This window comes from Macrobrachium rosenbergii, chromosome 27, assembly GCF_040412425.1.
Source record: "Macrobrachium rosenbergii isolate ZJJX-2024 chromosome 27, ASM4041242v1, whole genome shotgun sequence".
NCBI classification, from domain to species: Eukaryota; Metazoa; Arthropoda; class Malacostraca; order Decapoda; family Palaemonidae; genus Macrobrachium; species Macrobrachium rosenbergii.
The window spans coordinates 5,564,083-5,588,754 of record NC_089767.1 but is presented as its reverse complement, the minus strand read 5'-3'; the positions used below and the strand labels follow the sequence as shown (position 1 = coordinate 5,588,754).

At 37.9% G+C, this 24,672-nt stretch overlaps 1 protein-coding gene across 2 annotated transcripts in view; it reads right to left on the bottom strand.

Annotated features, from left to right (window-relative positions):
* Ntan1 (N-terminal amidohydrolase 1) overlaps positions 1–24,672 on the bottom strand; it is a 397,928-nt gene that overhangs the window by 265,698 nt on the left and 107,558 nt on the right. The window contains exon 1 of one of the 2 annotated variants that reach the window (XM_067128815.1): positions 1,086–1,548. The exons of the other annotated variant lie outside the window; for it this stretch is intronic. The gene's annotated coding sequence lies outside the window, so the exon portion shown is untranslated. Of the gene's footprint in view, positions 1–1,085; positions 1,549–24,672 lie in introns of those variants that run through there. 2 annotated transcript variants of the gene reach the window in all.

Sequence of the window (24,672 nt, the reverse complement as noted above, 5' to 3'; positions counted from 1 at the left end):
ACAATAATTAGTACAAATTTGTCCACAAATGTGACATAATACAAAAACAACGGAACGATGTTTGGGTGAAGGAACTCGTAGAGGGGCAAAAGTTACAAACACGAGTTAGGCTACTTAGAGAAGTTAAAGAGGGCATTTTGGCAGTTACAGTTACACCGACTCTTTAGTTTGGTTTGGTATTACGTTTACAATATACATACATCCATAAGTTATGTATATGTATATGTATATGTATATAAGCTATATAAATTATAAATATATATACATATACAGATATAAATAAATAAATATATAAACAATTCTGCTAAATCCCACTCGGCCTCTTGAGCTATATATAATGACACTTAGGACCAAAACGTAAATGAAAAGTATAAAAGAGTAAAGCTTTATAAACCCTACAGAGGTAATGACAAATTGACTAACACTTCGTCATCCCAAGGATCTTATCGAATCTAATCATTTGGAGAAAATATTTAGAGATGTATTAAAGTATTCTGTATAATTACCCACGAGAAAAGTTTTACAACGAAATCATCCCTGTTTCCTGGTGCCCCAGAGTTGTTATATATGAACCAACGTTAAACCTCGACTTATTTCTCCATTTTTTCTTTCATATTTTTTTTTTTTTTTATATGGGGAAACCCGCGCTTGAACTGGTGATGATGATGACACGGAGAGCAACATTGTCTTCGTTCTGATCTTTCCTTCATCGACGACAGCGAATTTCCAGACCATTCTTTGGTTAATGAGACGGTGAACGTTTCAATAACTTTTAAAAAGTATGAAAAAAAGCCCAAGAGAAACTGGAATTTCTACAGGCCTACAATTGCAAGGTTAGACTCATATCAACGCGAGTGACGAATTGGGGTTAAACCCATCATAAATGGGACATGGAAAGTGTGACGCTTGGTGACGTTAATTGTATTCAGCCTTATATAAAAAAGAGGTATGAAAATGGGGGGCAAATGCCCCTTGATTAATTCCTCCCACTCGCACTCTCTCTCACTTACTCTCTCTCTCTCTCTCTCTCTTTCCCCCCTCGAAAAGCACAGAAAGACACGACACGCAAGCAATCATTAACTCACCTGTCTTGCTCAATGTTGTTGTTGCTCCTCAAGGCTCCTGTCCCAAAAGGAGCAGTTGCAGGAGTAGGGCAGCAAGTAGCACACGAGGCCCTGGATGACCAGTTGTTGTTGCAGAAGTAGTGGTAGTATAGTAGCAGCAGCAGTAGTAGTAGTAGTAGTAGTAGTAGCTAGTAGCAGCAGGGCTTTCCCACTCACACAAACCTACTTTGATTTCTTCCCAACACTTAACACAACTTGACACTTTCCAATATCAATCATAGATGCGATTCTCGGATATATTTTCTCGCCCAAACCAACACAGCTTTAACCATCACATCCTTCGGTGACAGTCGTTACGAATCCACAGTCGGTGAGACAATTCTGACTCTTTACTTATCAAACAAAACAAGTCGGCAGCACAAGCAGGTGAAAAAAGTAGCGTACCCACAGTTGTGCCCACTGAGCTGACCAACACTTGACTGAGGCGTAACGTCGAACATCCACTCCAGATGCCAAATTGCCCTCCTAATCCTCACGGACTTGAGGTCGGTGGCCAACTTATGTTTGGGGGAATTCTGGTCATAATTTCCATTTCTGACTTCATTTTAAGACCTAGAAAACTACCTCGATCTAATCCTGCCTCTAGACAGGGCCAAGACGGAGGAGTGAGAGCCAATTTCGGTGCCCAAAACGCGGAATGGCGGAGATTTAGCAAACAGCTAAAGGATCTTGAGAGATGAGAGCACAGGTTGCCTCAGGGGCATATTGGGGGTGGGCACTGCTGCTGCACGACCTTGCTGCCAAACGTACGACCTCAAAAGCCCAACACCTACAATCAGCACTCGTTGCTTTAATAAACCAAGTGAGAAAGTGGTACCATTTATAGCTTACATCCATCCCATCCCTGCGAATGGGACATGAAGTGAGGGAAAACCCTTCTAGACGAGATAACAAACTCTTCTTCTTCTTCCTCGACAGTTCCTTGGCTAGAAACGTAGTGAACCGCACACAGACATAGACATTATACCTGAGATACCGACTCAAGACTGCTCTGGATAAACTAACATCGCCCTGCAAAAGACAGGCGCTCAGCCGGGAGACGTTCGGGAGGAACTCTGCACTACCATACGCGCAACATCTTCACAGATTTCCCTGTTGTTGTTGTATACAGAATTCAGGCCAAGCACTGGAGCCTATGAGGTCATTCTGCGCTGAAACGGAAATTCACAGTAAAAGGTCTGAAAGGTGTAACAGGATGAAAACCTCACAGTTGCACTACGAATCAATTGTTAGGAGAGAATGAGAAAACTTAGATGGAAGAAAGAGAAAATGAAAGGAGGTACAGTAAAAGGAACGAAAGGGGTTGTAGCTAGAAGAGGAGGTTCCTTCCTTTTCTTTAGGGGACATTGCATTCAGACTGAAAGTAAACTCTTCTGCCTAAGTCTGTTCACTCTGCCTACTGTTTCTGCTTTCCAACTAACGAAACATTAATTACATATTTGGGAGAAGAACTCTCTATCACGAGAGTTCATTTTGACTGAAGATGAACCCAGGGAAGGGTTCGATACCTTTTGTAAAATTCTAATCGAGCCTTTAACAATTATATTATTGTGGACCCTTTTGAACAATTAATTACATAATTTAAGGAACAAGTTCAAAACCTTTACTTTCGGTAAGTTGTAGGTTCAAAGAAAGTGTCGCTAATCAGGAGGAAATTACAGAATGTTATTGCAACAAATATTTTTACCTAATTCTAAATATATATATATATGTATATATATATGTGTGTGTGTGTGTGTGTGCAGAGGAGGAAACAGAACTTTCCATGTTCGCCACAAGGAAGAGAAATTGAAAAGCTAAGCAGCAAATACTTCCGTGTAATTGCTACACATTTTCAAGATACAACGAATACCGTACAAAAATCTCTTATATATACACACACACACACACACACACACACACACACACATATATATATATATATATATATATATATAGTGTGTGTAGCACTGAACAGTTAAAATCACAGAAATAGGCATGAGGTGCTACAAGGTGGTAGCACAGTTCAGACTATTTTACTGATACTTTCCTAAACTGCAGGAGCTTTGATCTACCAAATATCTTGACGAAAATAATCTGTATATAGCAGAGTGTAAGACAAAAAAGAGTTTGTATAATGTGTAACGCGAGTGCTTAGCACAACCGTCTGACTTAAAGTGTACTTCGACAGTATGGGACAGGAAGAATTAATGTCGATTTGCATAAGCAATTCATCTACTTACTAAAATAAACTGCAAATTAAATATGAGGAATAAATTTATTTTTGTAAATATATTGTGGATTGATAATTTGTGTACAAGCCGATTTGGCTCAAAGTATTAATTTCCATTCTGAGGGCTTTGTCTTGTTGGTCAATAAAATCTTAATAATATATATATATATATATATATATATATATATATATATATATATATATATATAATATATATATATATATATATATATATATATATATATATATATATATATATATATATATATTGATACGGAGCCTTTTTCGAGAGTTGACAACACTCACCGAACAGTTCATTTTATAATTTGTCTTGGCAGGTGTTTCGTGGACAGATGCCCTCCCTGACTCGACCCATCTTACCTGGCTTGGGAATCCTGATGTGAGTCAGAAATTTATTTCTGTTCCACACGTGATTGTGTGTTGATTATTTCCATCATATTCACTCCGAGTGGATAATTCGAATGAAATGCTGTCGGTTGGGTCATTGCTGAGACGGGAAGTTGGGGAAAACACGCTGGTAAGCAGGCAGTTAGCCCGCCCAGGTACTGAGATTCCAACTTCTTTTACGACTTGTGTGGCTTGGTTGTCAGCGGTCTGGCCTTTCATTTGAAAGACCTGGGTTCGATCTGATGTGAGTCAGAAATTCATATATATATATATATATATATATATATATATATATATATATATATATATATATATATATATATATATATATATACATATATATATATATATATATATATATATATATATATATATATAGTTATATATCTACTGTATAATATACATATATATTTATAGATAGATATATGCACCATACCTTGGGAATATCTTTCATCCAAAGGAAATTGAATATAAGCTCTTCTACCATAGGTTTAACGAAGAGGAAACAGTGACCTATCCACTGGGCTAGCAAGAGAGATGTAAGATGATTTCTACTCAGCTTTGACAAAACTCTTTTAAGCAGTCAAGTGTTACGCACTTTGCAATCAACCATCATGGTACAGCTGGGCTGATTTCAAGCCTACGTACTGAACCTGAACTCGACAGACATATGTAGAGCAGAGCTGGAATCAAATTATACCTTTTGAATGCCGAGTGGATAAGCCACCGTTTCCATTGTATCAAACTGAAAAGTCATATATAGGTTCGAATCTTGAGATTTCTTCATATTTCTACCATACTAACTTTCAACGAAGACATATTTATTCATCTACATATATCCCAAGTATCTTTAAAATTGCATTTCAAGTTCTATCGATATTTCTTTTTCCATTTTCATAAATGCTACGTACAGAATATTCATTTAAATTCAAACTTCTCAAAACAACTGCTTAATAATAAACGCCTGATTCACTCCCCCTCTTCCTTAGCTAAATACGTACAATTCTTCCTCTGTCAGCCCTTCTATTATCTGTCAGACTTTCTCAGTGAAAATACTACCATACCCCTTTCTGGTGTACTAAATAATAAGATGTCCTATATTTCGCAGTCACCCATATCAGCTCTGCCATCGGGCAAAGGGCAATTTCTTTTCTCTCCCATCTTTCCGGCGACTTTCCCTCACCCAGATGTACCTTACAAACTTGGTCAGCCACCCAATCGTACTTTCGCCTCACTTTCACAAGTGTTATCTCATAACTTCCTGGTTCTTTTCCAGCCCTCAGCAACTTAACTGCTCTCTTCCTATCTTCAACAATTACTTCGAATAGCATTGTCGACTATAACCCTACCTCTTCTCACTTTTGCATATTTCAATTAGCTGTCTACTATCCTCCACTTTCAACAACCGTGCAAAATATGCTATAGACATAAAACTGCGTTCAGTTCTTTTATTCTAAGATTTACTTGTTCATTAGCCTTTTTATCAGCAATTATTTATCTGAGGAACAGCTTTTTCTCCCTAAAGTATATCATAAAGATGCATAGGGTATAACATTATATGTATATATATAAATATATATATGTATACATATACATGCAATCACACACAGTATATATAAACAGGCATACTTGTATGTACACACAAAACATATACATATATGTACACACACATATACACTCACAAAAACATTATATATATATATATATATATATATATATATATATATTTTTTTTTTTTTTTTTTTTTTTAAATCATTCACATACCCAATACAAAATTTTATGTAAAAGAAAGATGCCTGTCTCCCAATACCCAGCGACACCTAATCGTAAATCTGCCATAATACTTTCATTTGAACGTTCAATGCTCAGCAGACATAGGAGGCAGTTTTTAGTGCGGTTGGCTTTCATTGGTATAACTCTAATAAATAAATAAATAAATAAATAAATAAGTAAATAAATATATATATTAAAAATTAATCCTCATCTTCCCTAAATAAATAAGTAAATAAATATATATATATATTAAAAATTAATCTCCCTCTTCCATAGATTCTACAGTAATAAATAAATAAATAAATAAATATATATATTAAAAATTAATCTTCCTCATCCCTAGATTCTACAGTAACTCTTAGACATCCTCATATATCTCCCCATAGAAATGGTTCCAAATTCAATACAAAGCACACTATTACAGCAGTTTATAATAATAATAATAATAATAATAATAATAATAATAATAATAATAATAATAATAATAATCCCATCACGCCATTATCTCAGGCTGGAAGAAAGAGCACCTCCAGCGGCTGGAAAGAGGTCAGGGCGGGCTGCCGCGTTGTCCAAGCAACTATCTAACGGGGAAATCAACAACTCCAGATCCCGCTTTTAGGAGACCGCCGCCGCCGCCGCCGCCGCCCACAAGGACAGCCAGTGTTCCTGCGGGAGAAAGCTCATGATGGATAACGATACGCACCCTTCCCGGAGACCTCATTCGATTCCCACCGTGTCTGCACTGTGCAGTGAGTGTTCCTTGCTGTTGAATTTCATATTCACAGTTGATCCCTGATTCCCTCTTTCTGCCGAGAACAACAAGATTTGCAGAACAGATGCACCAATGTGCAGTAAATGTGCCTCTCTGTCGAACTTCTCAGTTCCAGAGGTTCTTCACATTCACAATTGATCTCTGATCCCCCTTTCCTGCCGAGAGCAACAAGATTTGCAGAACCGCAGCGCCAGTATATGCAGTAATTGTGCCTCTTTGTCGAATTCTCAGTTCCAGAGGTTCTTCACATTCACAATTGATCCCCGATTCTCTCCCTGCCGAGAGCAACAAGATTTGCAGAGCAGCAGAAGCTCCAATATGCAATAAATGTGCCTCTCTGTCGAACTCCTCAGTTCCAGAGGTTCTTCACATTCACAATTGATCTCTGATACCCTTTCCCTGCCGAGACAACCAGATTTACAGAGCAGAAGCCCCAATATGCAATGAATGTGGCTCTCTGTCGAACTTCTCAGTTCCAGAGGTCCTTCATTCCTCATACCGTTGGACTGTGGAACGGTCTCCCTGAGGATGTGGTGCAAATGGAACTTCAAAAGTTCCAGCGAAGATGCCCTCCACTGCTGCGCTAATACAATTCTCCCTGCATTTTAATAATTCACTTACATTTTTGTCTGTTTATTCATTAGTCTGTTAGTTTATTTTTTTCTTTTTTAATACGTGATCTCCTCTTTCTGTATTTCCCATTATCTTCTGTTACTTCTTTCTACTAAACAGCATATTCTTTGAAAGCTTGAATTTCAAATCAGTGGCCCCTGTGGTGGGCTTGTTCCATACGAATAGGGTTCATCTTCAAAATAATAATAATAATAATAATAATAATAATAATAATAATAATAATAATAATAATAATAATAATTTCTGCACGTTATTACGAATAGGGTTCATCTTCAAAATAATAATAATAATAATAATAATAATAATAATAATAATAATAATAATAATAATAATTTCTGCACGTTTTTACGAATAGGGTTCATCTAATGAATAATAATAATAATAATAATAATAATAATAATAATAATAATAATAATAATAATTTCTGCACGTTATTACGAATAGGGTTCATCTTCAGAATAATAATAATAATAATAATAATAATAATAATAATAATAATAATTTCTGCACGTTTTTACGCATCTGGTCTACCGCTTGATTCGTGATTCCATCACGTCCTGGTCAGATTACACCCATGGGTTACCTGTCAATCATTCTATGCACAAAAAAAAGAGAAAGATTTATGAGGAGATTAAACATCCTCAACGTACGGAAAAAGTGGCAGATCAAGGTGAAGTAATGCATTGGGTTTTATTCGAAGAAAACTATCTATGCAGTTTGCGTGATATCAATATTACGCCTCCGTGTGAGTATAAAAACATTATGTAGATAGTTTCCTGAAATACCATACTGGTGGCAACTGTGTACACAAAACATCTGCGAGTCTCCTGTGGGTATACGATTTGGAGTACGTAAGTTGTACTGCTGTGTCATCTTGAACTGAATATAAAATTTAAGCCAAAGGCCCAAGCACTGGGACCTATGAGGCCATTCGGCGCTGAAACGGAAATTGGCAATAAAAGGTTTGCAAAGTGTAACAGGAGGAAAACCTCAAAGCAGTTGCACTATGAAACAATTGTTAGGAGAGGCTGGAAAGTATGATGGAAGAAAGAGAATATGAAAGGAGGTACAGTAAAAGGAACGAAAGGGGTTGCACCTAGGGGCCTAAGGAAGGCATGCTGCAAAGAACCTTAAGTAACGCCTACAGAGCACCGCATGAGGTGCACTGACGGCGCTACCCCCCTACGAGACTTAAGGTTAACAAATCATACATTAAATGATTCCTACTACTTATGAATATTTACATTTACTAATTATGTGAACGTTACTCTTACAAAACCTTTCTAGTATTTGTCATCTAGAATCCAAGAACTGACGAACCTCTATCAAATACACATTTTTTAATCCAAATAATTACCAGCGCTGAGCTCTATAAAACGAAAATCAATCAACATGCAATCATAAAGAGATAGATAGTCTGTGAAATCCATCAATTCTTTTATCTACTCCAGTATCTAAAGACTACCAACAGCCATTGGATTCATCTGTGCCTCTCTTTCTCTCCCAAACAAAATCTTGCAAACAAAATGACGTGATCAGCTTCAAATGAAGTTATTTAGAGATTACAGAACAACATTTATTCATGCACTGTAACCGTAAGCTCGCACGGACATGTGCATGCATTGTAACTGTTACACTGGAACTGAAATATAAAATTTAGGCTAAATATCAAGCACTGGGGCCTATGAGATCGTTCAGCGGTGATACGGAAATTGAGAGTTAAAGTTTGAAAGGTGTAACAGGAGGAGAACCTCGCAATTGCACAATGAATCAACCGTTAGGAGTGGGTAGATAGCAAGATGAGAGAGAATATGAATAGAAGTACAGTAAAAGGAACGAAAAGAGTTGCAGCTAGGGACCGAAGGGACACTGCAAAGAAACTCAAGTAATGCCTGCGGGGTTTTGCCATTCCTGTGACATATTGTTTCCCGATGAATGGAGCATCCATGGTCCCTCCGGGCATTAAGAATAATAGATGAATTAAAAATATATATATAAAATACAGTCTTAATTCAATGTCCGTAACTCTCTGACCCGGCTTTCCTTTGTCTCATCTAGCAATGGTTTCGTCGCCGATTCTGACAACTAGATCTCCTAAAACTATCCAGGACAGAGCCAAGAGAGACAAGGTCTACCCATTGGGTGGCGTCGCCTCCCGCTTGGGGTAACTACGTAGGCGATGACGTATCTTGGAGGTACGCTCTCATTACGGCAACTCACCGGCCGACGCAGTAAGGAGGTAGACAAGGCTCCGCCTACATGGGGGATTTGGGGGGAAGTGACCAGACCTTCTCTTTCTCTTGGCCTTGGTTCTAAGTACAAGTACGAGAACAGAAACTTCATGGGGACAAGTACAACTCAGATTACACGTTAATCCAAAGGTCCCATATTTGAAAGCCTCGATCCCACTATTACATAAACAAGTGAGTAAAGAAAATATCTGAAAACTATCTTTAGACTTGGGGTACACAGAAGAGCTCTCTCTCTCTCTCTCTCTCTCTCTCTCTCTCTCTCTCTCTCTCTCTCTCTCTCTCCTGAACCGGATGAGGACATAAAGCGAGGTTCATACACTCAAACTTGAAATGATTACTCAAAAATACCTGTGGAACAAACCCAATAAAAATAATGACATACGGAATACTTCAAGTCTCGATAAGGCCATCTCAAAATATCGAGCAAGATTATGACTGACTTACGAAAACAAATAAAATATAAAGGAAAACACACACAAAAATGGGACACGCGATGACGCAGATTCCATTAGCGAGTATTGTTGTTTTACAGACAATATCCCGAGAACGTGACAATTTATTTTTATACTAAGTATACATTTTGAATATGAAAGTTTAATATATACTTATTTTTTGTTGGTTCTATCTAATATCACTTTCAATTTTCACGTTCGTATTTTAACACAGAATTTTAATAGTGTATCATCATTCGCCTATTCAAAATGCTAAGTAACCAATTGGTTCTTAGCCACGTAAAATAAGTCTAATCCTTCGGGCCAGCCCTATAGGAGAGCTGTTAATCAGCTCAGTGGTCTGGTAAAACTAAGGTATACTTAACTTAACATTATCAATTAATTTTACCTCCATTACGGCGCCGAACAATCCTGATGGGTCCCGGCGCTTGGTCTTCAAGACCTAAATGTCATAATCAATCAATCAATCAGTCAATAAGGGTTCCTTTCCCATGCGATTCAGCTTCCCGTAAACTGTTTTCGTTGAAACCGGTTTCATTTAGAAAATCTCTTCGGAGACGAATCACAGATGTCAGAAGTATATATATAAACTTTTTCTCTTTCTTTCAATGGACGTTCAAATCGGTTTTCGTGAAAGTCGAGGAAATCCACAAACTTTTAGGTGGAAATAGACACCATCAAATATAACAGGTACGCCCTCTGATCAAAGAGGCACCGGATATGAGAGAGAGAGAGAGAGAGAGAGAGAGAGAGAGAGAGAGAGAGAGAGAGAGAGAGATCCTGAGCTGTGGATATATTGCAATGCAAATTGCAGTAAAATAACGAATTTTTTGTGAACTTTATCACATTCCTCGCTCAGGAAGTCTAGATCATGGATAAAACCATTCTTTATGGGTGTTTAAATCCTCTGAAAACATTAAAAATATTAATCAAGCACGTTAATATACGCGCGAGCATGCAAAAACAAACACATACGCACACACACATATATATATATATGTATATATATATATATATATATATATATATATATATATATATATATATATATATCAAAAAGGGTTCCAATGCAGATGTCCGTTTCATATCTAGTCCGCTGGTATAGTGGTTAGTGTCGTGGTAAGCCATTCAGATGCCGCGGATTCGTGTCTTCCCAAGGGCGATGAAAAACCACTGGCTCAGTATCGTGATCAGTTACTGCTGCAGTGGGGTCTGCTGTGGTGGGAGGTTGAAACCAACATTCTTTGGAAGCTTAAGGAATTTCAAGTCAGTGGCCCCTTTGGTGTGCTTGCTCTATATGAACAGGTTTCATCTACTGAAATAATAATAATAAAAATAATAATAATAATAATAATAATAATAATAATATCAACATAGCTTTATTACAGCAACGTTTCGGGGACCAGCCCCATTTCCAAGCTGAAAATTCCAATAACAACAAAATAAAATCACAAGAATCACTTATCCAAAAGTACAAATTTACAGGAAGCAAATCAAAAGAACACCAACAACACTCAAGTACCGGTTCCAGTAGAGGAAGGAAGACGAGTGACTGGCACAGGGAAAGGCAGTCTGTTGTTTCCCCCAGGTACAGAGTGGTGGAGGTAGTTTGGTTGTTCAATTCTGGAACAACCATTTTTATAAAGAAGGATTCGAAGTCCTCTGGCTGCTGTGGAGAAGATGCCTTTGTAAGAATTTGATAACGTACATATTTCATATTACTCTTACACCTCTTTGTGAGGTTGCGGATGCTGGAAAATTTAATGGCGCTCGAGTGCTGTTGCTGTTCTTTTGATTTGCTTTTTATTGTCATTATGTACTTTCAGATGAGTAATTTTTATTCTAATTTTATTCTGCTATTGTAACTTTCAGCTTGAAAATGGGACTGGTCCCCGAAACGTTGCTCTTCATAAAGCAATGCTGATATGAAACAGAATTCTGCATTGAACATTTTCTACTAAGTATGCGCATGTATATATGTGTATATATATATATATATAAATATACACACATATACATACATATATAAATTATATATATATATATATATATATATATATATATATATATATATATATATATATATTTATAATTTGTTAGCCTGGTAGTCAAGCTCACTGTTGATCGTTGTCTGTAAACCAGACAACGGTTCGAATCCGGTCGGCAACTAAGCACTTATCATTTATAATTCCCTTTGGGTTACAGTTACTCCTAAGGTACAGTGAACTGGATATCAAACGATATTTGTGGCTCATTATTGGCGAGCATAAAAACCACTCGTGTATTACGGACAAAAATTCATATATACATACACACGTATATATACTGTGTATATATATATATATGAGAGAGAGAGAGAGAGAGAGAGAGAGAGAGAGAGAGAGAGAGAGAGAGAGAGAGAGCGTGCATGTCTCCATTAAATCGATTAGTCACGTAGAATTCTCACATTAAAAGCAGCATTTGACATAAATCAGGTTATTTCTCTTTCAACATAAAGTCTCAAAAAAAAACACCCATAGATGATTCACACGAATCAACTTCCCTAAATTGCACCGACAGGGAAAGTGATGACGATAATCCACTTCTCCGAAAGAAAAAGATTAATCAAGAATAATCCTTTTTTCCGAAGGAGGACAGAGAGCGAGGAAAATGGCGAAGGAGAATTGAAAATCCTAAACTGTTTCCCGAGATCGCATCTTCTCAACGTCGCAGCGACCGAGAGAGGAACGATGACTTCGATGTACAGTAGATGCTGTGGGCGACCACAGGACGTCCCATCACAGCCCTTTGGGCGAGGATATGATAATTCCATAGTAGGGGGGGAGAGAGAGAGAGAGAGAGAGAGAGAGAGAGAGAGAGAGAGAATAAGTTGGGGTCTTTGTTATTCGTAACTTCCTGCGGTTAAGCACCACAACTCACCAAGAACGGGAAAGCAAAGGCGCTTGGAGAGAGAGAGAGAGAGAGAGAGAGAGAGAGAGAGAGAGAGAGAGAGAGAATATATATTACTCATGTCTCGTCATAAAAATTCTAGGGTGAAAATTAAAGAAAGAGCCCGTGCCAGGTCAAATAACACTAAACCTGTTGTTAATTATACCGAATTTGTTCCATGATAATATTTTCAAAATGAATTATCAGTTAATTCTAATAAAGAAATATCTATTTCCCATAAAGGAGTGGTTTTCAACTGGCGGGCCACATCTTATTTCCAGCCAGCACAGTTAGAGAAACCCATTTGTTCACCACGAAAATGAATTCCATTCAATAATCTACTTTAAATTTATGTTCTTTCGTGCAAGCGATTTTCGTGTGGAAGTATTCCTCTGTCGCTGTCACTAGCAGTCTGAGACACGTTAGGCTGGGGACCAGGTGGCTCATAGGCCGAAAAATTGGGAAATGAAACTGGAGCGTCTTCTAAAAAGCGGTGATCCTCAGACTCCCTTGGGAAAATCTTCTACCTTTGAATAAACAAAAATATATATATATATATATATATATATATATATATATATATATATATATATATATATATATATATATATATATATATATATATGAACGAAGTTTCAGCCACTAAGGAAAGTGAAACAATGGAGGTGCTAAATAGTTTCATCTTATTACCAAGACGTGGTCACAGCAACTGAGCTACTTGGCACCTCCACTGTTTCACTTTCCTTCGTGGCTGAAATTTTGTTTATATAATCATCATATAATCATTACCTTTCCGTGATTTAAAATCAAATATAAATAAATACATACATATATTATATATATATATATATATATATATATATATATATATATATATATATATATATATATATATATATATATATATATATATATATACAAATTGCTGTTCGACTTCCAACCCTACCGAAGAAACTATTACAAGAAATCGCTAAGAAACTCGAGAAATAAACACGTTCATTTTCCCAGCTTTTATAAAGGAATTCATTACTGCCCCCAAAAAAGTAGTCGTTTGAAGAGTTTGGTCAGAAAATCTCCAAATCTGTCAGCTAAAGACATCCCCGCCTTTGGGTTACTGCCCACGGCTTGGGGGCATGAAAGCCAATTTACTAGTAGAGAGGTAGTGCCGCCAGTGCACCTCACGCGGTGAACTGTAAGCATTACTTGAGGTTTTTTTTCAGCATCCCTCCGACCCCTAGCGGCAACCCCTTTCATTCCTTTTACTGTACCTCCTCCAATCATATTCTCTTTCTTCCATCTTGCCATCCACCCTCTCCTAACAATTGTCTCATAGTGCAAATGCGAGGTTTTCCTCCTGTTACACCTTGCAAACCTTTCTAATCTCAATTTCTCTTTAAGCGCTGAATGACCTCGTAGGTCCCAGAACTTGGCTTTTGGCCGAAATTCTATATTCCATGAAAGCCAATGTATCTTTTTCAGCAATTTTTTTCATCCGCGATAAAAGCGGCACAGCGCACCCTTACTTCCCTTGTTGGTTGGTTAGAGGTGGGCCGCGTCTCAAAGCGTATTACACCTTTCGTTTGAACGGTGTAAGAATCAATACATTTTTCACAGGAACTTCGAAACCGTATCTCCAAACTGACGTTCCGCAACAAGTTATTGTCAAGCGAGAGCGTTTGTTCAAAGCAGCACGCGAGAGGCTGAGTGATTGATTTCCTTCCAGAAAAGCCACCTACCTATCAACGTTCCCTCCAATGATAAGCCACTCGGTCATCGAGCCGTTCTCGCACGCTAACCGACAAGCATCAGATAACGCGCGCAGGCACGCACCCCGCCTGACACACAGGATTATTATTATTCGGGCATGCAACGTCTGTGTAAGGTCTGTGAACTCCACAAGAATAGAATATAGAATATAGAATTTAGGCCGGAGTCCAAATGCTGGGGCCTACGAGGTCATTTAGGGCTGAAACTAAAATTAACAGTGAGAAGGTTTGAATGGCGTAACAAGAGGGAAACCTCGCAGTTGCGCCATGAATCGTTAGGAGAAAGTTAAGGAAAGTAAGACGAAAGAGAGTATGAACGGAGGTACAGTAAAAGGAACGAGAGGGGTTGCAGTTAGTAGGGGCCGAAGGGACGCTGCAAAAAACCTTAAGTAACGACTACAGTGCGCCGCATGATATCAGTCAGTCTCACTCCAGGGGTCAGGAACCGATCGCCAGTGTTGTTGATATCGATTCACTGAGATAAGGAGACATTCCATCAGGTGTTCCTTCTCAGGCAATATTGATTTTGCAAAGGAAGCAATGATGTTGTTATCACATTCTGCACACGTCATTTCCCCGTCTGATCACAATAAATCTTTCTCTAGACATATATATACATATATATATATATATATATATATATATATATATATATATATATATATATATATATATATATATATATATATATATATAACTGAATCACGAAAATGTGGAACATGATGAAAAAATAAAGACAAAATCCACAAAGGAGAGAGAAACAATGGAATGCTGCAAGGCCTTTCGACTTATGGTCCTTTACTGCGTCCAAATCATAAAAAAAAAAAAATCACAACACCATTTTGCTCAGCAAAATAACCAATTTAAAAAAAGCAATAAATCATTGGCTGGCGCGTGACTTCTATGTCACAAACGTCGATTAATACCGAATGCAATATACCTCGCGATTAACTCGGACGCGAGTTATAATGAATTCGATGCTGAACGATATTTGTTGCTTCATATTTTTTTTATCTGTTACTTTATTTTTAAAAGACATAATTTACGAAAAGGTATAGAAATTTCAGTGATAGATTAACTTCAACTCGTCATGTCCTTCTGACACCCTTGTTATTTAGCTGGTCTGAACTTACCCTGGGAAATGTCATCTACACATTTGCTTTGAAATGTCACCAAAATAAACATCTTAGCATGAAAGCTAACCTTATTATTATTATTATTATTATTATTATTGTTGTTGAAAAGAGATCTCACTTATTAAAAAAAATAAATAAATTGATAAACTAGTCTGAGAACGGTGCCCTGCGGTCGGGGCGTTACGTTAAAAATAAAGTGGTTGCACATTGCTTTTAGTTTTCTGTAAAAGAAAGCTATTGTGCCGGCTTTGTCTGTCCGTCCGCACTTTTTTTCTATCCGCCCTCAGATCTTAAAAACTACTGAGGCTAGAGGGCTGCAAATCGGTATGTGGATCATCCACCCTCCAGTCATCAAACATACCAAATTGCAGCCCTCTCGCCTCGGAACTTTTTATTTTATGTAAAGTTAAAGTTAGCCATACTCGTGCTTCTGGCAAGGCAACAACACAGGCCACCAAAGGCGGCTGAGTTTCATGGGCCGCGGCTCATACAGCAGCATTATAGCGAGACCACCTAACGACAGATCTATTTTCGGTGGCCTTGATCATACGCTGTAGCGGCTGTACAGAAAACTCGACTGCGCCGAAGAAACTTCGGCGCATTTTTTACTTGTTTATGTAGTAGGATTAATGCTAACACAAGCTTCTCTCTCACTGCAACTTTTGCTTCTCTTAAAAATGGCCTGGTACACAAAACTCTTAATAAATCCTGTCGTGAGCTTTCTCTAGGTCCGTGGCATACTACATAGAATACATCCCCTTCCTCCATCACCAGCTTTTTTCTCATCAGTTTCCAAACAAACTGTTGGTCCACGCAGCCTCTTCTTTGTCTAAATTTGCACAGCTTTTGTCCAGTCATCCCTTAAAACCGACTTGGCTAACTTCCCGATTCAAAACCTAATAAGATTACCTGTGATGCATCACTATGTTGTGATCGAAAATAATGAGTAAAAAAGCCACAATAATGTAACTGATAACTGTATTTTTCAAGATACAAAAAAAATAAATAAATAAATAAAAACAAGGGAGCTTTCGACCGTTTAGCCAAAGGTCCTCTTCAGCTACCTGAATAAAAATACTTGTTTTTCTTAAAAAGAATCGACTGTCACGAAAATTCCTTTCAACGTGCCTTTTTCAGAAAAAACAAGTATTTTCATTCAGTTGGCTAAAGAGGTCCGCTGGGCAAAGGGTCGAAAGCTCCCTTGTTTTTATCCCTATTTTTTTTTTATCTTGAAAAATACAGTTTATCAGTTACATTATTGTGGCTTTTTTACTCAAGATTATTTCAGTCACCTTTCCCTTACATGAAGGAAGGAAGGAATCGTTCCTCTCATCATTTCTTCTGTGATATTTCCTCACTGAGACACAGTACCACCTTGGGTAGCCACCCGTTGACACTGTCAATACTATATCCCCTAATCTTCCTTGTAACTTATCCAGATTTGGTCACTTAACCTTACTTAATTGTTAATTGAACTTAAATACTCAGTCGTCAGTTGCGTAGTAATTCTCAAATTTACATGAACGCTTTCTACTCCTTCCATTCAGACTTAAACTTCTTCTCTTCCCTTTCTCAAAGCGACAAAGTTCTCTTCAAACAGCAATTCTACGCTTGCATATTTTCTTTTAAGATCCCATGGAGATACTCAGTCTTATACCCAGACCTTGTATCAAGTATCTAATAAAAATGAGTACATTATGCCTTAGCAACAACAGAGGAACTAGTTGGGTTCAAACAATATGAAAGAGGTAAAAATTTGAACCGTCTCCCTGGAGGTACATAAAACAGCTAAGCCGATTAGAAATGGCTCTTTGTGGTTTTTTTACTTTTCTGTAAAAGAAAACTATTGAGATGGCAGTTTGTCTGTCCGTCCACACTTTTTCTGTCCGCCCCCAGATTTTAAAAACTACTGAGGCTAGAGGGCTGCAAATTGGTAATTTGATCATCCACCCTCCAATCATCAAACATACCAAATTGCAGCCCTCTAGCCTCAGTAGTTTTTATCTTATTTAAGGTTAAAGTTAGCCATGATCTTGCGTCTGGCACCTATAGCTGAGAGTTTCATACAGCACGTTGAAAAAGAATCGACTGTCACGAAAATTTCGCTGTACACAAAACTCGACTGAGCCGAAGAAACTTCGGCGAATATTTTTACTTGTTTTTCGTAGTCATGGCACTTGTTGATCGGGTGCTCAATTTCTCTCCGAGGCTCAAGGTGAGATGGCTTGGAGAGAATGAGGTCGTAGCGTTCATAAGATTTTTTAATTTCTTGTAGAAGATTTTCTTCTGCAGAAAATTCAAGCTTTAGCATCTGCTCTTTTACTCGCCGTCTGGCGCCAATGGCTCAGGCCACCATGATGCCACGTAACACCCAAGTTGATTATTCCGAGATCCATTTGCTCAGTAACTTCCTCCTCTGCATTTATTTCTCTCATATATCTTTTCTCCATCATTTGTCAAATTCTCAAGATGTACTTTTTCCTCGTCACTTTCTCTGTGACTTACTTTTTCTTTCTCTTCTATTCTGTAACTACTCTTCCTGCAATAACTTATTAATGTGACTGAAGCTCTCATTTCGCTATCTAATTCTGCAGGCCTTGGATTACTTCCCATATACGAATCCATTTTCCTCGACTTCCTCTCCATATCGTACCTTTAATTCCTTTTCATTAAAATGATTAACTTAATTACAATCACAGCCGTATTTTAAACCACTCATTTCCAGATAAATCAATCCCCCGACTTTCACTTTTGCTAAAATCATGTGATGGTCAGATCTGCCTTAATTCATTCTTACCACTACATCCATCGATTATGAGTCAATCAAAAACTGATCAGCCTCACCCAAAAAACACTACAGGAGAAGACGGGTCCTGCATTATTTTTCTTCACAGTCTTCCTTTCAATTCACTCGCTCCGCCAATGTTCAACCACTGCTATCCCATCACTGAAGAGCTTTGTATTCTGGGTTTCCAAATACTCCAAAGCATGAATGACTTTACTATAGCTCTAAAAATGGCAACAAGGCTGGGTATGTAAGATGCATGAAGCAACAATTCAAAGCCACAGCTGGCTGCATCAGCTGCTGCCATCTTAGCTGTTTGGACAGGGCCACTACCCTAGAGCAGCAGCGAGCCTGCTTACAGCTCAGCTTTGCATTCCATCCTGGTGGCTTTTTCAACTGTCCTCAAGCTGACACATATCTCCCAAGACACAAAACCCATCACTTTTCCAACAGATGTCAGTTGCTACAATTTTCTCGGACATGGAGACTCATTGTATTTCTCACCCTTGCTTTGAACATTTGCTTCAGGCTCCCAGTGATGAACCCATATCTAATCCTGGGTAACTGATCTTCTGTTAAAATTTTCTTTTGCCTGGATCATCCTGGATGGAAGTCAAAGGTGCTCTGGAAGTTCCACTCTGGTCATCTTGTATGGTGAAAAAATTCGTGGTACTCATTTTGATAAATACCTCCTCACCTCCAGGTTGTAAATCAAGAGTGCACTGAGCCAGCACTGATGCCCTTGGTCTCGGCTATTTTTGGACATTAAAGAAGTGAATGGCATCCACCTGTCCATCAGTGACTAATATTTTTAGAGGTCTAAACTGGTGGCCATCTACTCTGTTGTTCTTTCCCCACCGGAATTCAGCAACTCACTTTCTTACGGTGGAACAGAAAGAAGTACTCACCAAGTGTGCTGAAAATGTCTTGTGGATTCATTGGGGTTCATAACCTTCTTTTTCATGTACTTAGTCACAGCATGGCCTTCATTCTGAGATTCTTATTGTATTGAATGGCTTTCAAACGGCCCCACCTACAATATAATAAGCGTTCTGAAAGTACTGCTAAAGCTTTACATGTTCACTATCGATCCCTACAAACTATTCCCTAAGAGCATTCCAAATGATGAAATGATGAAGATATCATTTTAATTCTGCCAAACGTAGATACATATGATGATTTTCTCATAAGATCTTTATTTGAAATATGTCATCAATGGCCACAAATTTTAGTCAGAAGGTTAAGGTCGACGTCACAAGTTGGTAACTTTAGGGTTATCTGAGAGAGTTTCATCTGTTAAAGCTCAAAAGTTATGATAAAGGCTAAAGTTGGGTATAGAATCTGTGGCATTTAGACTAATAATTTCACCTTTCGGAAACTAATGATAAAAAAAAAACAAGGTGAATGCACAATGATGGACTATCTTCCCTTCACTCACATATATGAATGACTGCCTACCTTTACATCAAGTTTGACGAAAATTGCTTCAGTTATGAAGGTGGAGTTGTGATAACCTGTCAGGCATGACATACTGATACATAAGACGTATGGGTGGAAAACTATTACCCCATCCGTCCCCAAAAGAACTTTGTTAGTAAGGGGGTAACAGAGGCAAGCGCTTGAGTGCTTGTTGTAAGTTATATAATACTTGTAGTCATATCTTGTACTCTGTACTAACACATGATCTAACACAACCCTTGTCTTCACCATTTTCTATTTCCCAAGTACATTTATGCGTATTTCTTTCCGAAATAATGTAATCTAAACAATCAAGGTCTATTCAGAAAAAAATTATGCAACACGTTACATTCTTACTAATTCCATTAGCTCCAAACCTACAAACTATGCCAACTCTTCCAGTATATCTCTCTCTTTTGCATTCAAATCCCCAAGCACTACTATCCTTTTTTCTCTGAACTCAGTCAAGCACAAACTTTCCCAGGAGTTTTATCGTTCACGTTGTTTCTTAATCTTTCCTGGACCATGTACACACACTAGCACAAAATTTTCTCTAACAATCAATCCCATGAAGCGAACCTTTGAACGAACATGCTGAAAGTTATTAACACATCCCCACAGCATCACTGACACACAGCAGCCTCTGGAATGAAAAGGTCATTGCCACTAGCCACAGGGGAATAGACTCAATTTATTAGTTAGGTGTAGCTCCATCACCAAGGGATCCACGACCCTTTTCTAAGCGTTTCTCTATCTTAGCATTATACAAGTATATACTATATATATATATATATATATATATATATATATATATATATATATATATATATATATATATATATATTATATATATTAGTGTACCACAGGAAAATGAAACCCTGGGTATAAAATTGGGCTGGTTTTGCCTTCAGCCTTCAATGACATCTGCAGGTGTTTCATTTTACCTGTGGTACATCTGCATATATACTCCAAGTCTTCTTCTGATTGTATGCATATATATACAGTATATATATATATATATATATATATATATATATACTAAATACAGAGGTTTGCTGAACATGAGAATCCAACGTATATTTCCAGAAGAAAGAATCGGTTCTGACAAGCACACGTAAGCACTAAACTACGACGAAGCTAAGCGAGTTTCTCTCTTCATGTGCCATGAACACAATTGCAGAAGACAAGTTTTTTCTGTATCGTGTCATCGGCTTTGAGTCCCTCAAGTCAGCGAAGATGCCACCTCTTTATATAACAACACTGCAGAGAACATACTCATCAGAAATTGTCCTGTCTAGAGCAGCAACAACGTTCATAAAATCCTATGTATGGACTGCGATTTCATACTATTTGGGCTAGACAAGTAAAGAATTAAACTGTGGAATAAACCAACGTAACTATTCAGTTAGAACTGGCCGGATGAATCATGCTTCTTAAGTGAAAAATCGCACAGAACTGTTCGGCTCCAAAGTAGTAAAATAGCGAGAAATCTCTTAGAACCTGCATTAATACTCTTAACAAAGGAAAATACCATTAATTAATCCCCCGTAGGAAGGGGTAGCGCGGTCAGTGCACCTCACTGGGTGCACTGTAGGCAATATCAAAGATTTTTTTTGCAGCGTCCCTTCGGCGCCTAGCTGCAACCGCATTCATTCCTTTGACTGTACCTCCGTTCATATTATCTTTCTTCTATCTTGCTATTCACACTCTCCTAAAGATTATTTCATAGTGCTTCAACTGCTTTGAGGTTTTCCTCCTGTTACACCTTTCAAACCTACCTACTCTCAATTTCCTTTCCAGAGCTGAATGACCTCACTGGTCCCAGTGCTTGGCCTTTGGCCTAAACTCCATAGTCCATTCCACTCCATTAATCGATTCTGGAGAAGGTTTTTTGAAGGAGATTTATGAGAGAGCCTAAATCATCTCAGTAATTCATGTCAATGCCTGTAGCCTCTCTTTGGTTAATCAAGCACCTGAGTTAAAACAAGACTCGTTCCGGATCTGAAAAGGTAAATCAGCTGTGATGACCTCTGTAAGCATTAAAATGTCTATATACCCCTTTTAATCTCTGATGCTGTTTGCAAGACAAAGCCTTCCTTGTAAGACTTTATTTCTACTGTTTGTAGTTTGCCTGAAAATGACTCGAGAAATGCCTTAGATTAGAGGAGAAAGATCTTACACTCCGCCGTTCCAGTTTCCTCGTGGCCATACACTCTACTTAATATTTTATAATACTTCGCTATTCCAATAAAAGAATATATAGATATATATGTATATATATATACATATAAAATATATATACATTTATATATATATATATATATATAATATATATATATATATATATATATGTATATATATATGTATTTATACATATATAATATAATATATATATATATGTGTGTGTGTGTGTGTGTGTGTGTGTGTGTGTGTGTGTGTGTGTGTAAAGTCCAAATGTACGTTCATACTCGTATGAAGTCAGTCAGGGTTGCCTTGTATCACTACATGCACACACTAGCAAAAGTTCGTCATTCCGTGGGTCCCCCAGTCAACGATGAATGACACGAATTTTGCATGGCTAATGACACGAATTGTGCATGGCTATAAGTGCGAGAAAGACTAAGCGACGTGGGTACCTCGAATGCTTAAAGCGTATTTTATCGTGACTTAGGTGTCGAAATATAAATTGCTGATTAATGATTATTATGTCTTGGTGTGGAAATTGGCCACGTTTATTAATGGCAAAGACGCTCAATTTGCCCTGAGCATTGTGGCTCACGATTCGCACCGTTGCGTTTTGTATTCTCATTGTACTGTCTTTACAGAGAGAGAGAGAGAGAGAGAGAGAGAGAGAGAGAGAGAGAGAGAGAGAGAGAGAGAGAGAATATAATACCTGAATATTGCAATTTGTATGCACAACAGGAGTCCTTGAGAAATGACAAATATCAACGACAAAAATAAAAAATGACAATAATTAAAAGATACTCATCGTAGCACGAGTCTTAAAATGGAGAAACAAATCCACACTTATGTATATATACATTCAGTTTTATCTTTAAATATATATACACATGCATTCCACAGTTATGCACATGTACACACAGTTTAATCTTTAAATGAATGTACATATACATAATTGTCTATTTGTTTCTCTACTAACAGTAATAGTTTTTTACCTTCACTACGCCTGAATTTATCTGGGCAATTCCCTCAAACAGCCCTTCCAGAAATATAACAATAATTCTGAAAAATCAAATTAATATAAAGAACATAATAACATTGGCTGGAAGCTCCAGAATTTCTCCTTCCATCCTCACACAGTGACATTTTCGAGACACAAAGTCATCGTGATTCATTTTGAGTCCCCAAGTTCGCAAGAAAAATAATCTCAACAAGTCAACAGAGAAATCATAAGCATGTATGAAGACACGAGTAATAATATTCATGGATGAATACGAAAGTAGCAAGACTATACAACGAATACTGAGGATAAAAGAATAGACTAGAATATAGAATTTAGGACAAAGGCCAAGCGCTGGGACCTATGAGGTCATTCAGCCCTGAGACGGAAATTGACAGTAAAAGGTTTGAAAGGTGTAACAGGAGGAAAACCTCAAAGCAGTTGCACTATGAATCAATTGTTACGAGATGGTTGAAAGTAAGATGGAAGAAACAGACTATGAATGGAGGCACAGTAAAAGGAATGAAAGGGGTTGCAGCTAGGGGCCGAAGGGACGCTGCAATGAACCTAAAGCAATGCCTACAGTGCACCGCACGAGGTGCACTGACGGCACTACCTCCCTGCAGTGAGAAAATACTGAGAAGTAGGTGACAATATAGGAAATTCGTCGATTGACCGACTGATTGATTTACTAGCAAGGCGACACGTGCACTTACATTAGCGCACGAGCGCGTAGTGCCCCGCAAGAACTTGTACTATCATGCAAAGCAGAACATGACGTGCAAGCACACATCCTCAGCTGCTCACGCACCTATGCACAACATCTAAGCTAATGCAAAGCCGCGATATTTAGGTCAAACTCCTTGCTTAACTCTGCGGGAGTTGCATGCCATGTTTCATTACCTCTCAGAACTTTCTCCGGTCGTTACGCCTTCAGTTCTGCGTGATTCAGTCCTTTTTTTCTTTTTTTTTTGGTTTTGGCATGAAAACTAATGTTGCAGACACCCACCTATTAGTCAATAGAGCCTCACTGCTCCATATTTATAGCAAAGAATATCCGTTTAGAACTAAATAGAGTTGGAGAGCCTCAATATCTTGAAAACTATAACCGCACTAAAAATTGGGATCTTTCCTAGATATTGACCCCCAAGTAGCCCAGTCTTAGATAATGACCCCCAAGGAATATCAGTCCTAGATAACGACCCTGGGATCTTTCCTAGATAGTGACCCCCAAGTAGCCCAGTCTTAGATAATGACCCCCAAGGAATATCAGTCCTAGATAACGACCCCGAGCCTTGCTGGGGTCACTATCTAGGAAAGATCTAGAAATTTTTTATCGTTAATGGCAACATACGGAATTTTGCTTTGATTATTATAATGTCCCTAAGTAAGACTTAGACTTCTTGAAAATCTGGATTTTATAGACTTTTGGAATGGAACGGAATGGAATATAGAGTTTAGGCCAAAGGCCAAGCACTGGGACCTATGAGGTCATTCAGCGCTGGAAAGGATATTGAGAGTAGGTAGGTTTGAAAGGTACACTTGTATTGTTTCATTCTCAAACTTTAATATGTATAAATTCACTTTGACAATGCAGTTAATTTTTGAGTAACTGGCAATTAAAGAAATACCTCCAATGTTGATCGCTTACTCTCGAGGATGACGTGACAATTCATTGCATGAAAAATGAAAGTCCTGGGTGAAACCGCACCTACTCTAATATGACTTCGGCTAACTGGGACGTGTGCAAAACGCTCGAACGCCAGAAAGTTCTGATTTTACATTCAAGTAA